This window comes from Columba livia, chromosome 2 (genome assembly GCF_036013475.1).
Source record: "Columba livia isolate bColLiv1 breed racing homer chromosome 2, bColLiv1.pat.W.v2, whole genome shotgun sequence".
Taxonomy (NCBI): domain Eukaryota; kingdom Metazoa; phylum Chordata; class Aves; order Columbiformes; family Columbidae; genus Columba; species Columba livia.
The window spans coordinates 50,033,538-50,047,633 of NC_088603.1; the positions used below are offsets into that span (position 1 = coordinate 50,033,538).

Here is a 14,096-nt window from a genome sequence, read left to right on the forward strand (position 1 = left end):
AAGGGTTGTGAACATACAACACAACTCCCAGTCCCAGCTACACAAGCCCTAGCTACAGCAATACTACCTTTCCTCTTCCTGTGCCTGCTTTTTTGCTCAGCACGCAACAGTGATCAGTGACTCATCCGATAGGGATACATTAATTACCACTTTTTGATAATGTTGATACAATGTAGCGGAGTATAACCTCTTAATCAACTGCAACCTCTTCAAACAGATCAATTTCACTTTCTTCTCTGTCCCCTTAACAATTTTTTCAGTTGAAAGTTCTTTCTTGACTGTACATATTCCTTGCCTCCCATTGCTGTCTTCAGGCTTTTCTTCGACCCTGCTCACTATTTCTATGTTTCTGCTCCTAAGTTTTCTACGTTTGAGTTTTCTTGGCATCATCTTTCCACTCAACTCTTCACTTATTTTCCTCGACCTTTCCACCCCCTTCCTCTGACATAACAGACACATGGCTCTTGCTAAAATGTTTGCAACTTCAGTTATTAGTTTTCACCTCATTTTCCTAATTATTTTTATGAATCCTATCCTGTGAAATGCAAGGTTTGAGTATTATACAGCAAATACCATACTAAGTATTTAAAAAATATACTTAATAAATATATAGCTGGCATATCTTTAGCACAGGAAGGTAATTTTGGTCCAGATTCAGCTACCAAGGTAACAAATTTCTGAGAAGAGGATGGCCTTTGCTGTCTTTGTGGTAGTAGGAAGGTTGTTACCACAATAAGAGTATGAAAAGACAAACTGATACAGCTGGATAAAAGAAGTCTGTGGGACTGACAGAGGGTCTGTGTGTCCACAACTGCTTTTGGTTCCACATTTCTTCACTTGTTGAGGGAAAATCATCCTTCTACTACCATCTGTTTTGGGGAGATAATTACAAAAAGGATGTGTTACACTGATCTCAAAAATGAGCAAGGAAGAAGTAGTATTTTTCATTGGACTAACTTATATAGTTATATAAAACAGCCTGTTTCCTGACCATGCAGGCCCTTCTTCCAATGTGAATTACCTGTAGCAGTTTAATATTTCAATAAATACTTATCTGTGCTTATTATGTAATAAATATAAATGAAAGTGTAAAAGGAACACCACTTGTATGTTTGAAGACTACAGACTATTTTCCGACCTGCTTTCCTAGAGAAAAAGTTCCACAATCTGCTCTTTTTTATATTTGACTTTTATAATGCTGCCTTGTCATAAATTTAGTAATGAAAGGAGTCTATTGTTGCTGACTGAGTGATTGAAATGTATAGACTCCAGATAGTTAAGGAGTTCTGCATGTAACTGGCACAGAAAAAGAGTAAGATGATATGTTCTGCGCTTTTTAACTCCTGAAAGCTATTTTCAATTTCTGCCAAAATCAATAGTCATGGAACACTTAGAAACTTGAAGGGTTGAGATTATTAAGGTTCAAATGATAGCTGTGGGATGGCTCGATCATTGAGATTAACTGGGCCTGCTCCAACTTGCAGCAAATCAATTACCTTCAGGCTGTTTTATTTTATTAAAACTCTTCAGGCAATTTATTTCAAAAGGTACCACCCACAAAACCTGATTGAAAAGGCACATACTACTGAACTAAACAGCTCTAAAGATTTTTAAAGTTATTGTAAGAGTGCAAAGACAAAACATCACATTCTTAAATGTAAAGGTGCCCATATTCACCAGCTATGAATTGCTAAAGAAAACTGTCAGTGCTGCTTCAAAAGAGCTGCAGTAGAGCAGTACACCTCTAAAAATAAAATGACACTTCCTTCACTCTGCAACAGACACAAGTAGTAAGAAATAAACCTTGAGTTTATTTCATCACAGGAGTAGCATATTTATCCAGAAGTGCTCTGTTTATTTCCAACATCATGTTTCATACAGAGCAGCTCATCACTGATCCTGCACATCTCAGTGAAAGGAGTGATCCCAGTAAGGCAGCTGTTTATAACAAAAAGAGGTGAAGGAAATGTGATAACTCTGAAAGTAAATCTGATTTCTCTCAACCCTTGAGGGTGCTGAAGGATATGTACAGGCCACGGGAGAGAGATCACTTTTATCAACTTATCCTAACTTATTTTGTCCAGGGATAGTAAAATCCATAAGATGTTGCTCCACAGTTTTCTGCTGTCCCAGCACAAAGCACATCCTGGACCACAGCCTTCCAGTTTCTGCTAGGTCTGCCCTATCTCTCTGACCACACATTGTCCAAGATCACTGGGCTGTCTCTTCATATTTCCAAATCCCTCTGCCAGATATCAGCAACCTCAGGATGCTGAGCTGGATGGTGGTTGTGACAAACTGTCAATGAAGATAACTGACAGTCCTCAGGCATCAGGTCCTGCAAGTAAAACACATTGCCTTGGCAGTTCCTGCATATCCTCTAGCAGCATTCATTCCTCAGGACACTGGATAGGCACACCTCATTACGAATAGTCCAGAGATTGCTTTCCTTTCCTCCACTCATTCTCATCTTCTGTACTGTTTCTTGCTATCAGTTCTCCCACTCTTCATCTTGCCTCAAGCGAGACACTCACTTTGTAGTTTATTACCAATACCAACCCCTTCTCTCTCCCAAGGTGGTCTGAATAAGAGTACCTGTAGAGAATTGCATTTTTATATCTATAATAATATTTCTTGTACTGCTCTGCTTTGTTCCAGTGGCACTGCCTCAGAGTATATTCTGCAGATTTTGTGGCAAGGCTCCTTTTGCCACCTACCACAGGGCTTTGCTTCTGTGAAGTGTGTGTTGATCCCCCACACTTTCACACATTCAGCAGCAGACTTAATAATAGCAGGACTGCATTGTAGCAAGTTAGGGAACTTCAGGCTCCCTTTCCTTGTTTTTGTGTTTTGTTTTGTTTGGTTGGTTTTTTTAAAATCCAGGGTTATAATGCAGTGAAGGCATAATCTGGGAAGTATGTCTCTTCAGCAAATAGTTTTGTGGCTGCTTCCTGGTTAGATGTACTCAACCTAGCATTGAACTAGCTATTTTGAGTGTTGACAGCAACATAGATGGGCAATGTGGAGCTCAGAGCCTCAGATACCTAGCCAGGCAGTTAGAGCATTTTGAGCTCCATATCACATGGCCGTATCTGACTTAACTCATTATTAGGATCTACTTGAGCTTCAGCCACAGAGAAGAGAAATTCTTACCTAAAGAAGTAGCTTTATGAAAACAGAAATAGATGAGACCTCTTCTTGTGAGGACTGGGCTGAACAGAAGTGCAGAAGGCTCTGGAGTCTCTTAAGGCAGAAGAAACAAGATTGCCCTTGAAGTTTGCATGTGGAGGAATCAGCCAGCAAAACCCAGCAGACTGTAGTGGCAAACTATACCTTGTCCTAATTAACAACTTTGTGAGGCCAGTTCTCTTTCTGCAGGATATGAATATCCCCTGCTTGAATTAACTCCTTTAGACATACATCGTCTGTATCCTGAAGAGGGAAAAATTATGCTCCTGGTGAGTTAGTAATATAGCAATCTGATCTCTACTTGCACATCTTTTTTCACATCTCTCTTCTCTCACTTTAAAAATTGTGGTTGCGTTTTAACTATATGTATGTAACTATTTAAAACTGGAGCATCTATGTCTGTATAGCTAACTTCTCATACAAGCAAAAGCTTCTTTCTACTAGAAACAAACAACAACGATTTACCCAGCTTGCCTACCCTCGCAACAAAAAAAAAAAAAAGCACATTTTTAGAATGAGAGGTCCTGAAGACCCTTCTTTCTTTGACACAGAAACTACCTCCTTCATTTCTATAAAGATGATTGTAAGTCTCAAACTACCTGCTGCCAGAATAATGCCAAACAACATTAGTGATTCAGAAAATGCAATTACTCTCCACCGGACTTTTTCCGATTTCTAGGCTTTCAGTTTCCACTACCATTTTCATGCTATCTTAAATGCTTCCCTGCAGCTCTGAAAAAAAAAAAAATAGCTAAAGAAAAAGGAACAGGAAAAAAAAATAAGCTATACTGGGAATCTCATAGATCTAACAATTCTCCAGTTACCCTCCCTTCCTTGCTGCAGACAGAACGATCCAAGCAGCACAGCCTACCATTTGCCCTGTTGAGCAACTGATTTGGGAGATTTGCCAATGCCCCTTCTTATAACATGGAGTGCAACCATCTCCTCCCAACTGGGGCCTGGAATGTTTCTGTAATTCTTCACCATTCTGAGGGCTTTTAACTCCTCTGCACAATATAATCTCCTTACAGCTTTCGAAATGAAGATCTCTTGCTGTACGCTCCATGTTCTTACTGCGTGGCATTTGGTCACAGCGAGTAGTCACGCTAATTTGGCATAGATGCTATGATTCACAGCCACAGCAACTGCATCTAGTTATGCTTCTATTTGGAGTAGCAAATTATAAAGCAAGTTATCTGAGGACCATAGAATGCACTGTTACGAGCAGAAGTGATGGGTCCAGTTTACCCTAACCTCATTTACCAGCCACCATGGTTTTGCTCCATTTTTTGCAGAGTTGGTGTTTATCTGGTGTGTCTCTAAGTAGCGGTTGCCAAAAGATGCATCAGAGAAGTTGGAGGAAACAGCTTGCAGCGACAAGCAGGAGCTAAGTGACAACAATAGAACAGGATAATTTGAACGTGAGCTAAGCTATTACTATATTTCATGGCAGATGCCCTCTATGCAAGACTGAGACACCATTTATGGTGGAAATACAAGAAGGTCAGCAATGGACTTAGAAAAGAAACATGAGAAAAGCAATGATCTGGAAGTGCTTACAAAATGGCTTTTCAGTTAACAACTGGCAGAGCAGCCAGACGTGAGAAACAGTAGGGCTCTGCAAATACATTTTTGTATCAAAGTCAATAAACCTGCACTGCTGGAGTTGTACTGGCAAATCTACTTTGGCAAAAGAGCGAAGGTAGCTTGTGGGCCACTGTGAAATACTTACAGACAGCTGTATCAGAAACAGCAGTAGGGTGTAAGTTTGCCTGTTTAGATGTTACCATGTTTATTTCTGTTTCATCCTTTGCCTACTCTGATAGTTATTTCAGTATATCCTTCAATTAAGGTAGAGAAGAGGCAGATTAATTACCCACAGACAGTGGCAGAAAGTATCTTTGGCAAACTAAGCAAACGGCAGACCAGACCAAAGACAAGATGATCCTGCACATTAAACACCCCTTAAATGACAAAGCCATGACTTGGGAATGTTGTTTGCTTCCTGTATATGACTGAGAAAATGTGAATTCTTTGTGACAGACTGAAGTGACTAACATGGTCACTTGGGGGACTGCAAGGCTTACTACATTGGTAAATCTGGTCCTTTCACCAGAGACTTTATCAAGGGGAGAAAAAACAATGATGAGGCTACAAACCCTTTAATTTATACCCACAGAAAACTAAAAATGAAATGCAAATTTTACACACAAAAAAGTTTAAAAATCCCATATGGAGTCCTTGTAGGTGACTAACAGCAGCAGTTTATGTCTTCCTCATCTCCTTCCTCACCTTTTAAACTTTTTGATTATCTGTCTCAAATCACGATCCTGACTATTTGTGTGCTTTCATTATAGATTCCGAGACCTTGCTAATAACAGCACCCAAATCAGGCTTTAAAAACTGTGTTCCCAGAACATTAAGATGTGCTACAACATCAGACAGCTTGATGGAATTGATCACTTTCTTTCAGTTTACCAAGGTGGAGATATAGTTCATTTGTAAGCATCATGGCTTTACACTACCTATTGGTCTGTCGTCCCCCCTTACTTTTTCACATCACTACTCTATTCTCCTGAACTGATTAGGAAACAAATAGAGCTCCCTTTCAGTTGGAATAACGTGTTTGCCTGTGTCCATCAGCTGTGCTGAAGAATGGGTACAGCTATGACCCAGTTTGGAGCGTATTTTTGAGGTCACAGTGCCCTCTACTGTCTAAGACGTCCTCTTGGCTTCTGCATCATTTTGGTTTTAGAGGAAAAAAACAAAACCCAAAACCAAACAAACAAAAAAAAAAAAAAGAAAAGAAAACAAAACAAAACCAAAAGAACCCCACAACAGGGCAACACCAACACAGTATGCCAGATGTTTATACATACTCACTAAAGACAGCAACTTTTTTTCTTTTCCCCCAGAATTAACACATTCATTTCTGTTTCAAGAGATGCTTTCATCCTGCCTAGCAGGCCAAATCTGGGTTGATTGGGCAGAAAACAGCTTGGCCAGGATACAGTTGTTCTTGTGGACTATAAGGCTGTTTTGCCAGTCACTGTTAATTTAAATTTAACCACTGATCTATGCAGGGTTTTAATCACACCTGACTTGTAAATGTTGAGTAATTCCAAATAAGGAAGCACTCTAACATACATGCAAAGTAAGGGGAATCAGGCCTGTGTTTCAAGTACTAATTGTAAATACCTGTGCCACAGATTTGTGTTGCTCCTGGTGATCATTCTGACTCTGCAGATATAAATTGCCTATTACATATGCAGATGTTCTTTACAAATTCCTCTCCTGCTTGTGTTTGCCTTCACCATCTCTGTTCATGAGTGATCTGTGGTACTGTAGGTGGTTTCACTCCGCTGCAGGTGTCCCTTAGAGAACCAACGCACCATTCTGCAAGTGAGGCTGGGGCCATCCCCGCCCTCTTGCCAACTCACCTCTCACAGGTGACCAAGATACCTTGTGACACTCCTTCTGTCAGCCCAAAGCCCCATTCACCTTCACACAAGACATGGGCTGCTTTGCCCACCCAAACCTTACCATTAGTAAATTCTACTGGCTTTTGATTTTAGCAAAGAGAATTCAAATCAAAAGAAACACCTATAGCCAACAAAAACCCCTAGCCTGGCACACTTCTTAAGAGGCAGGCAGCAGATAGCACTGAAGGGGTTATGTGAGGGCCCAGGAAGAACACATCTTTTTAAAATGTCCTCTTTGTTTCACACTGAATTTTTTTTCCCTTGACAAAACAACTTCTTATGCTGCCAGAGAGTAGCAGCTGGCTTATTGTTTCACAAGGGAGGCGCAACTACTCCAGCTCCTCAAGGTGCAACAACTTGTTTCCCAGTAAGGGATCTTGTAGCATGATTCCCCATCACATGACATGTAGGAGTTCAGAGGATTTTCCTTCTTGAGAAGTTACATTAATGATATATATCAGTGTATATATTAATGATGGACTGAAGCCTGAATATAGTACAGAGTTCATTTTCTGATGTTAATCTGATAGCAAAATGAGGGGAGTTCACTAAACAATGCACTTTCAAATGTACACATGTGTGTGTTTGCATGCATCTATGTATAAAAAACAGCTATAAAATATTAAAAAAACAAAAAACCAGTACTGCTAGGCAGGAAAAACATATTCCAATGTAGCAGACACACTTGTCTTTATCTAGCCATTTTTCCTTGCAACTGCTGCATCATAAAGTCACAGATAATTTCACTGATAGTGAATAAAGCTGAGGCTCCAGAATGAGCCTCAGGGCTGCACTGCAAGGAAACTGTGGCCCACTTGTAATCCTGAGGTTCTCTGAAGAAATGCTTTGCAGGAAGGTTGCTTTTAAAATTAGCACTTAATGGAAGGAGAAAAGGATGTCAAAGAGCAGAAGAGTATGTTGGATGGTGTAAATACACAGTGCTGGTTTTGGGTGCAAAAACACACTGTTGGGATCATGCAGGGGAGCAGAGAAATGCAGAATGAACTATCACAAAAAACGTGATAAAGTTTTAGAAGACATTTTTCTCTTTAGAAAGGTTTCACTTTTCCCTTCTGCTGAGGTGACACTTGATAAAAATTCTACCCACTTTTCAAACAGAAAGAGCTTCATTGTCCACTAAGAACTCAAACTACTTACCAGGTTTAAAGTAACTTCACATTTACATGCTGTATGCATATGCAGAAGTGCAATTTGCAAGCAACATGGAACTTCCACATTTCAGCTGTCATTATGAGCCTTATTGTTAACATTATTAGAAAAATTGCAGAGGAAAGAATGCAAAATAAATTATGACAGTCTTACTTTACAGAAAACTCATAAAATAATTTTACATTATAGTGAAATCAGTCAACAGTGTCATACAGCTGCAGAAAACCAAAAAAGTTACACCAGAGTATGTGAAAAGGAGTTTCATATGTCACTCATTAAGTCATCTATTGACTCCAGTCAGTACTGGTGAGATCTCAGTTAAAGGAATGTGTCTGATAGTGAGCGCTGCACTTCAGGAAAGATGTGGACTCACTGAAGGATGGGAAATTTTCCTAATCTCCTTTATCCCCTAGTGTCATTCTGATTTTACATCAGCCATGGTAGCTGCGAAGTACATTCCCCCTCCATGAAACATACACGCAACAGAAAACCCCCTTGAACTCTACACATGGAGGATGTGAAAAATATCCTGGAGACGAGTAATCAGAGGCAACGTTATATCGATTTTCAAATAGGCAAAAGGTTGCCACTAGAAGAGACAGAAGCACTGGATAAGGAGTGAAAGGCTAAAATTACAGTCTGGGTCAGGTTAGACATTAGCAACAATTTCTGAGGAAGGAGTAGTTAAGCATAGAACTCTTTAAAGGACCTGTGGAATCTCTATTGTTGGAGGCTCTTAAAAGTAAATAAGATAAACATCTTTCAGAGGTGGTTTAATTATAAACTGATCTTGGCTTAAGCCAAGAAGGTGATCTCTGAAGATCGCTTCCTGCCCTACTTTTTATTATTATATACCAGCTAATCCCTCAATGAGTCTTCATGAAAAAAATACATTCCATGCAACCCCTGACCCAGCTGTGAGCTAGAGACCACCTGGCTCCTAATATTCTGAGGAAAATGCTACTTTTACCCTGAGCTGTCATTCCGTGACAATGAATTATGTTGACAATGCCTTCATATTTTGCCAACGCCTGGATAAAACAAACCCAAAAGAAACCAGAACTATGAAAGTAGAGGAGAAGGGTGCAACCTGTGACATTTTTACATTTTCTTGGGCTTTTGTTTTGAGGTGGAGGAGCAGGAGAAAAAAAGAGGAAACACTGAGTATGCAGTTGAAAACTAGCTTGGGTCTTAAAGAGACATCCAAGTTTCACTAGTGGGTCTGCCACGGATCTACTTTGTAAGCACAGTGGATGATCTAAAATGAGTTGATAGCAAGGAAGAAAGGGAATTGTGAGACTAACTATTAATAACGTTGAGAATAGGGGGAGTGTGTGTGAAACAAGGCTGGAGAGGAACATGCAATAAATGAAGAAGAAAATGAAAAGTCAGAGGACAAAGAAGGAAAGAGGAAGGAAAAGTCAAATTGGAAAATAACCTTAGAGGTGCAAGTGCAACTGAGGCCTACCTCCAACAAGGATTCTGCTATTTTCAGTGTTTCTTCTGTTTTTAAAGGAGTACTATGGGCAGAAAGGAAATATGTAAATGCTGAAGAGAATCTTGGTCCTAGAACCTGGATCCCTTGACCTGCTGCTGGTCAGAGGCCCTGAGATCTCACATTTCTGAAACAGTGCATAAAAGCTCAATCAGTAATAAACAATCTTTTCATGTAGTTCAAGAAGCTGAGACATTGGATGTACATTCTCTATCCCGGGATACAATAAATGTTGCTTTCTCATGAAATGATATCAACTCTATTGCCCACATTCAAGAACGGGTTGTTCTGTCTCTTGTGATGTATTTTTGCAGCCTTCCTCTCTTGAACTGACTCTGGAGGTCTCTTCCTCCTCAAAGCTTCCACAAATAAGTCCCAAGTGTCTCATGGAGACCATGTTGCTGGTCTTTCTTCCTCATTGTCACTACAATCCGAAAAAGAGCAACTATATCGCTTGTGCTTGAAGGAAAGCTAAAGACATCAAAGGAGTTCACACCAATGCATACCTTACAACAAGAAAGACTGCAACTGCATCTTCAAGTTTTTCTTACATTTCTCCTGCTGTAAGCTTCACCTGAATGAATACTGTCAGATTTCTGTCCTCTCTCTACTTTACTTTGCAAAGATAGCTTATCCTTGTCTTACGGTCCCTGTAATTTTAGCACCAACGGAATTGGAATCTTATTTCCTGGGGTTTAGCCCCCCTGTTTTTGAAAATCTCCCCAAATGTGGCCTGGAAGAACAACGAGGAATTCAAACTCCATGACCAGTCAAAAGTGTCTGCTTCTCAGAGATGGCAGGGATATGGCAGACACATGCTCTGGACTTCAGTATTTCCATTGGGAAGAGATTTATCCCCATTTCACTAGGGAGTCCAGCTGAGTCATTTGGATCCTTCAGCAGAGACTGTATTTGTCCCTTTCAGGGGATTAATCCATTTCTCTCATTAGAACTATTTGAATAGAGAATTCAAGATCATGAAGTTAAATACAAAATTAAGTCCTTAAGCTCATGTTTTTTACTCAGTTACCTACAGAAATAAGTCTCTATATATGCATATATGAGTTTGTTTAACTATAACAAGTGATTCTTTACTATTTAGCCAATTTCAACTGAATTCAACAACTATACTTTACAAAAGTAAGATATATTTTTGTATTCAGATGGGTTCTGTATTAATAACAATTTAGATCTACGCAAACAGTGGAAGGAAAAGAGGACAAAATGTTTGACACCACTGCAAGATGATAAATCACAAGGTCTCTTTATAGCTCCCTGTCATCATGCTTTCTGAGACTCAAAGTGAAGGTCTGCAAATGTATGAAAATTATTACCACAAAAAAAAAAAAATACATGCATCTTTATGCAAACATGAGATCTACATAGTTTTGCCCTGAGCAAGGTGTTAGGTGCGGCACACTTACCCGGTTCAGCAGCAGCAAGTCCTGAACAACTCTTCAGTTACAGAGCTCTGGTGTGGAAAGAAAGCTTTAAGTGGGTGCAGACATCTGCTTTAAGCCTTGCAAGGCTTCCCGAGCATTATAAATTGGCCTTTGTGTAAATGAAAATCAGGCTGTGTGTGTTTTCTGCCTGGTACGGTGTTGAGTACATGTTTCAAAAGCATTTAAAGATAACTTATTTGTTAAGACATGCACTGGTACACTTGTTTTGTCTACCAGAAAGAAATTAGAAGTAATGCATGTGGATATGAGCTATTTATTTTCTCTTGTTCAGATAGCATTTATTACAGACAACACTAATATTTGCTGAAAATAAGAGGGTAAGATATACATATATTTATATATCTTACCATCCATAATCCAAAAAGACATTATAGTTTACAACTGATTGGGTGCCATCCAACCAGTAAGTAGAAAACAAATGAACAAAATTACCAGGATAAAAACAAACCAAAGAAAAGCCTCATGAACTTAAGAAGCATAAACAGATAGCTGATGAAGGCCAGCATCCTTTCACTCACCATGTGGATTTTGGACCTGAGAGGATATGCTCGAGGCAGACTGTAGGTTACATATCGTGTAGGAAAAAGAAAAATGGATATTGCTGCCTGAAAAACAGTTGAAGCAGTACAATGACATTTTGCAGCAGTGACAAAGTGAGTTCCTGAGGAAAGAACTGAAACGATACTGCTGCTGCAGAGAGAATTGAGGGCAGAGGGTGCGGGCTAGCGGGAACAAGGGAATTTGGAAAATACCAGCAGCGGCATCTGGTGCACACGGAAAATTGTGGATAGGACAGTTCTTTTTGGCTTCCTCCTGATTTTTTTTCCCCTTTTTCTTTGACTCTCCCACCCGCCGAGAGCACTGGCGGGGGCAGTGACTGCCGTCGAGGGCGGCCCGGCAGGGGGCGCCCGAGGCCCGTGAAACGCCCCCTGCAGGGCCGGAGCTTGCGCTCTGCTGGGCGGCGTTTTCCTGGCGGTTGTGTCCGGCACAGGAGGGGAAGGACCACATTTCGTGCACCAAAGGCCGTTAGTTTTTAATTAGAAACAAAGGCGGGAGTTGTCCCTGCGTCTACGTGGCTTCAGGTTAGGCTGAGCATTAGGGAAAGAATTAGAAAAAAAACTCAAACAAACGAACAAAAACAGCTCACTGATGTCTGGCAAGAAATTACCATAGAATTATAGAACGTCCTGAGTTAGGAGGGACCCTCAAGGATCATCAGATCCAACTCCTGTCCCTGCATATGACAACCCCACAGTTCACACCATGTGTCTGAGGGCATTGTCCAGTCTCTTCTTGAACACTGTCAGGCTTGGGGCCGTGACACCTCCCTGGGGAGTCTGTTCAGTGCTCCCCCACTCTCTGGGTGGAGAACCTTTTCCTAATGTCCAGCCTAAATCTCTGCTGTCACATCTTCCTACCATTCCCTTGGGTTCTGTCGTTGGTCACCAAAGAGAAGAGATCAGTGCCTGCCCCTCCTCCTCCCCTTGTGAGGAAGCTGTAGACAGCAATGGAGTCTCCCCTCAGTCTCCTGACCTCCACTCACGACAGCACACTCCATCCTCCCCTGCAGTGGCCTTCTCAGCAAGTTACTCCCTGTGAAAAAGTTCCCTGATGGTTCCCTGAGCTATGACATTTCACAGCAAGATCATGCTGTGAGGAGACAACAGTGCCAGGAGTTGTGTACTTGCACACATGGACATCAGTGTGGATGTCAGGTTGGCTCGGTACAATGCAAAGCTTCCAACCACTGCAGCACAGCAGAGAAACAGGCTTGCGGCACAAAGCAGTGGCAGCTGTTGACCCCAAGCAGAACAAGAGGGAACTGTGACTGTCTACCTGTAGAATGAAGCTGGTGGACAAAGACAGGGCTGCAGCAGCCCAGCTGTGTAGGGCACCTCCATCCTCCAGCAGTAAGCACTCAACAGTGCGAGGTCGTGTGACATACGGGGCAGTGAGGAAGGAACAGTGGTCCTCAAAGCACTGATCTTGCATGTGCAAAAATGGGTCTAAAAATCTATCACAGCATCCCAAGCTACAGAAGGGAGTGTGAAATTACATATTGTCTCAGTAACCAGGACTGCAGTTTTATGTTAGAGTGCTTTGTTTCTTTGTTTGTTTTTCAACTCACAATAAAAAAGCATGATGGAGAAGCAGTGTATAATAATGGAAAGATTGGACAGTCAAATGAAAGAGTATGACTTAGGACCCCACATGGCCGAGAAGTTAAGCGATTCCCTTATGAAGAAAGGCTGAGGGAGCTGGGTCTCTTTAGCTTGGAGAAGAGGAGACTAAGGGGGGACCTCATTAATGTTTATAAATATATAAAGGGTGAGTGCCATGAGGATGGAGCCAGGCTCTTCTCGGTGGCAAACAATGATAGGACAAGGGGTAATGGGATCAAGCTGGAACACAAGAGGTTCCACTTAAATTTGAGAAAAAACTTCTTCTCAGTGGGGGTGACAGAGCACTGGAACAGGCTGCCCAGGGGGGTTGTGGAGTCTCCTTCGCTGGAGACATTCAAAACCTGCCTGGACATGTTCCTGTGTGACCTCACCTAGGCGTTCCTGCTCCAGCAGGGGGATTGGACTGGATGATCTTTTGAGGTCCCTTCCAATCCCAAACATACTGTGATACTGTGAGTTTGTCGAAAGAAAGAAGCGGTTCCTTGAAACTGAAATGAGTTTCTAATTCAGACCAAAAGATTTTCAGATGGAAATAAAAAGAGGGAAGTATATCACAAGTAAAAAAAAAAAAAAAAAAATGTTGTTTCGATAGGTGATAAAGTGTTTCATTTTGAAACTGATGTAAATAAATAAGTTAAGGAAGAGTGGTAACTAACCTGAGAACACAGTCAAATAATTTCAGTGAATGTAACATTGTGCATTTACCCAAATGCAGGATTCTTCTTGTTCTTTTAAATCAGCCCTTTATACTCCTCCAAATTTGATTTTTGCATTTTCAATTCATTCTGAACTAATTTTCCCCTGTTTTTCCAGTTCATCAGTCAATGAAAAAACATCCACAAGCCCATTATTTTAGACTCCTGAGTAGAGCTGCATAAAGAGTAAAAGTAAAAAGTCACTTTGCTGCTGTTGTTTATTTCAGTATTGTAACTGGAATAAATGGTTAGAAATAAATGTATTTGCTGCCATAACAGCAAAAGTTATTCTGCTATTTCCAGTCTCAAATACTAAAAAAAAAAAAAAAAAAAAATAAAATAGTGACTTAACAAGAATCACAAAGTGGTTTAGATATTATTATCCTGAATTTTGGAGTAGATTTATTTTGCCTATTTCC

The 14,096-nt window shown here is 40.6% G+C and overlaps 1 protein-coding gene across 1 annotated transcript in view; it reads left to right on the forward strand.

Moving 5' to 3' along the window:
* The first annotated feature begins 8,280 nt into the window (after positions 1–8,280).
* Positions 8,281–14,096, forward strand: part of SEPTIN7 (septin 7) — a 406,575-nt gene continuing 400,759 nt past the window's right edge. The window contains exon 1 of the mRNA XM_065051825.1: positions 8,281–8,287. The gene's annotated coding sequence lies outside the window, so the exon portion shown is untranslated. The remainder of the gene's footprint in view (positions 8,288–14,096) is intronic.